This window comes from Haliaeetus albicilla, chromosome 5 (assembly GCF_947461875.1).
Source record: "Haliaeetus albicilla chromosome 5, bHalAlb1.1, whole genome shotgun sequence".
NCBI classification, from domain to species: Eukaryota; Metazoa; Chordata; class Aves; order Accipitriformes; family Accipitridae; genus Haliaeetus; species Haliaeetus albicilla.
In genome coordinates, this window is record NC_091487.1 from 4,540,732 (window position 1) to 4,545,383 (window position 4,652).

Consider the following 4,652-nt stretch of genomic DNA (forward strand, 5'->3'; position numbering starts at 1 on the left):
CTTCAGAAAAGCCCTGGTTCACTCCAGAAGCGGATAGCACATTCCAACACCACAATTCTTTTTTTTTTTTCTCCACAAAAATCCTCAGTTTTATACAAAAAGAGCAAGTTTAAACAAAAGAACTGCACAAAGTAGCAAAACTATCTTCTTCTGCTAACACCATCGATGACTCCTGACAGTGTCTCCCTGCTACCAGCCTCTTCTGACATTCACCAGCTCCCTCAAAGGGGAACCATTCTCCTAAAAAACATAATTCTCTTTACTTATCTGCATCTAAAGAAAGAAAACTACTAGTGGCCGAAATTACTCAAGCTGCTTTACTAAGTACTTCTGCCACTATCACTCTGCTTTTGTCCAACACACGTGTCTAAGCCTTGTCTATGCTAGAGATATTTGGCATGCTGACCATCCTTTGTCCCCCTAGCATGCCTAACACACTACAAAAATGCTCCCAACGGTGCACAGGCACTCACGCCACTGTTTGGATTAGAGTGCTTGTAGATGACACATAGCTTTGTCTGTTGTTTACAACCCAGGATAATACAACAGACATTCAGTTGTCCCAGTGTCTCGCCAAGATTAGCACGTGGAAGAGCAGGAGCTGGCTGAAGCTGAGACTCAGCAGGACGGAGGTTAGGCTTGTGGGCAGAAGGAAATGCTCCAAGGAGCATTGCGGTTCCCTCAGAGCGAGGACACATGCTCACAGATTATCAAGAGAATCCGTGTTCTGGAAGCTTTCTTGTCTCCTTATTGATACTGTGCTCTCATACAGCAACATCTGTGAGAAACACTTTCTACCATCTCTGACAAGCCAAAAGTCTGCATTACATCCATGTGATGACCTGGCCTCAGGGATAAATGCCTTCCTCACTTCCCATCTGCCTATGGCACTATAGTCCATTTGGACTTCGAGCGTCAGCACCAAGAAACCTCCAGCTGGTACCAAAGGCTGCAGCACACCTTCCTACCCACAGTAATTGCAGGCAGATTGTTTCCTGGCCATTATGCTGGTTAACCATAAAATACTCTCCTAAGTTCTCACCCTTATTTTCAGGAGACCAAATGGCCTGAAGAGAAATGGTCTAAAAGATCACTACCCCCTCCAGAGTTCCCTTCTCAAGGATACTGCAATGGCTGACATTAAAATGAGGATTATTGCCCTGGAAATAGAGCTGCCAGGCGACAGAACATTTTCTGCTGCAGCCAAGGCTGCCATAAGCGTTTCCACCTTCATGTCCAAGCCCATCCTAAACTTTTCTTTCCACAAGAACAATGCACAGCTCAACCCACCCAATAAACAGCAAACCAAAGGAAGCCCTCACTCCATTAACTTTTCTCCCCACATTTACACAATCAATGCACTACCATGCTTTGAAACTGGAAAGAAGTGGGGGGTTTTTTTCAGATAATCACCAAAAGTGAAGCACTTAAACGGAAAACAGAGTTCTAACCTGGCAAGCTGACTGCCCTGGGGAATGGCAATAGGGTGGCTACTCCCAGAGGGAGAACTTACCTCAGCAATCCCCAGCCTTGCTGCCACTGCATGGAAAAGGTTGGCATCTTGGAGCTTAATAATATGGTATTAATCACGTTCTTGTCCTGTATACTCATCATGAAAATCAAACAGCAAAAACTAGAGAAACAGGAAATGCTGAATTAAGGTAACACTTCCCCCACACAAACCACCACACAGTCCTAATTCTGTCCCTGCAGCAATGCCAACCCTTGTAAATTAGACGACTTCTCAAGCTGTTTGAAGTCCTGAGCAGCTTGAAGTCCTGAGCAGCCAGCTCCAAAGTGAGGAGTAAGTACATGGCTTCAAGCCACATTTGCAATACCTCCCTGCCAATTTCTGGCTTGTACTTCATACTCCCCAGATGCAGGTTCATGAGCCATGACAAAATTTGGGGGCAAAGTGGAACAGATGCACAGAATCGTTTCTCCTGGTTTGAGGTTTCAATAGGAATACTCCAGACAGCTTTGGTCAGGGTTGAAGAGAACAGGCAGCGCTGGGTGGTGATCAGAGCTCAGCACCTGCCCTCACACAGCTATGCACTCCCTGGTTTCACTGTGTCATGTTGAGAAGAGCAAACATTCACTATATGCAGGCCTGGCTTTTAAAGTTACAGAACTCTTGCTAAGTGATTTATAAGGTGCTATTATAAAGTTGTTTGAATTTCTAAAAAATAGAAGGGCTAGAATTTTTTTTTTTATTTAGTGCTTAAATTGGTTTGGTTATTTGTTTCATTACAGGAGATCAAAAATAATCCTGGTATTCACAATGAGCAGTAAAGGCCATTCAAATATGTTGGAATAACTTTAAAAGCAGGTGGCTACCTTATTAAGTGTTAAATATTCAGAGTTGAAATATGAGTTTGTTTCCATCTAGGGCATGCAGTAAATGGCTTGCACGTATGCATAACAGCCCATTAGCACAATAAAAAAAATAAGTTATCCAGTTGTAATTAGAACAAACCTGTACTAAATGCAAGAATTTCAAAGGATCAGTTTTATTTTATGAGCCATTGTTCCAGCTGGGTAGCCATGGTTCCCCTAATCTAAACAAATACCGTAAAATAGAATTTTTTTTTTTTTTTTTTTACCCACAGTACAGTATTTGTGGAAGGGGAGGTGGGGGGACAGAGAGGTTTGGACTCATCAGGTACATGACAGAGAACCTTCAAATTTTCATTTCTTAAAGAGTTCAGAGATTCCACAAGCAGAGAAGCAGCTTTCCAGGACAAGGCACTTGCTTGAGTCTGCAACATCAATATAATTCACTCCTGAAACCCAGTTTAGTGAAGCAAACTATGATTGCTCTCAACATTTTGATGCCATACTAGCAGGTCTCACCTCTGCCTGAGCAACCCACTGCAAAATTAATTTGTTGAACTTTAACTGATTCTTTTGGAGCGAAATATTCATTGGCAGGTGGGCTCTAAAGGGCCGAATATCCAAGCTTAATAAACATGCAGTCTATCAGCCTGTGTGTGTTTTAATAACCATAACAATTTTGTAGGTATTCAAAAAACCCCAAATAATTTTATTTTTATAACAACCTGTGGCAAGTCAAATAGGGAATAGGGCAGTCTAACTCTAAAGTAAATGTCCATAAACTTTTAGCCATATATGCAAAAAATAAAATTGTAACAATAAAAGCAGTTTAGTAGTCCCCATGCATACATTTCAGCTGAAGGTAACTATTTCAATCACATGTTCGTTTTCTCTTGAGGGTTATGTTTGGTATTTTACACTAAATTCTGGCACTATTTTTCACTTGTTAATTGGAAACCACAATCACTTCTGCAGTGTTTTGCTCTGCTTTCTGTATTTGTAATTTGCACTCAACTGTCAAATCTTTAATGGTGGAGAAAAACCATCTATAAAGTCAAGACACATGATGCTGTTCAGAAAGCCCAATGGCTGTCCTGACAAGTGAAACGGCTCAGATGATAGCGTATCTGTCCCAGCTCTCCTCAAAGCTGACCTTCCAGAAAGTGAGTCCTGGCTTCCATACGTAGCAAACAGGTAGTTACTAGAAAGACAAACCCCAATTCTACAACCTGCACAAGAACAAGGCTCCCGTGATGGCAACAGCATTGTGTCTATTCACACCAGGGTAGAATTTAGCAGTCAGATTTATCAAAATGTGTGCATTTTCTATCCAAAGGGAAAAATTCTAGAAAGAGATGCAAATTTTCTACATGGCAGGTCAACATTAGGTTTCTGGTTAATTAGGTGCTACTCCCAGCCTTGCCACATAATATAAAACCTGCTGTATAATATAAAACTTTACTGTCAAGATTGTTATCATGGACATTGTTAAAACCAACATCAGTTATGACGACTGCAGGACTGTGGGATCTCTCTCATATATATATGTATGTACATTGCAGTTATCCTCATGTCTCAGCAATGAAACTCCAATTTTGAATACCACCTTCATATACTTGTAACATGGATCACTGGGGAGGAGATTGAGTCACCAATGCTTTGCCAAACCGTGTTTGACTGCTTCAACCATTCCAGAAAGTAGCTCCTCAAAAGTTTCCATGAACGAAGCTCATTATTCTCTATCCATGGTAAAAGTACAGTACATTCCACCACTACCTCCCCCACCATTTCAGTGCACACAGAGATCACAAAATGCCCTTAAACCCTCAAGGAATCTGCCCAGCTTTAGTTTTAGCTTTACCTTTTTTGTTTACCAGGAACCACACCCTGCCAGTTACTCCAACAGCATGCAGGGACATCTAGTGACCAAAGAAGATATTGCAAATAAATATAGCATTACATCTATTTACTACGCTATTTTGTAAAATCAGAGGAGCAAAATTAAGTGCTTGAAAATTAAGAAGAACGCGTTCTTTTTGTTGTTGTGTTGAGATATTTTCTACCCAGTAAGAACAGCCAAGGCCATGTCCACTCATCCACTATCTTCACTGTGGTTTAACCCTCATCAGGGAAAAACAGAGAGGCAAGTTATTTATTTTTAATTTCACTCTAGAAAAAAAAAAATATTTTCCTTGAAGTTAGATTCTCAACAGAAAAAATTTGCCTACCAAAAAGGAGTTTTCTTCGTTTGCCCTGAACAACTGGAATGCTGAACTCACTAAGAGGACATTCACAAGTTTTGTCTCATTACACATTTC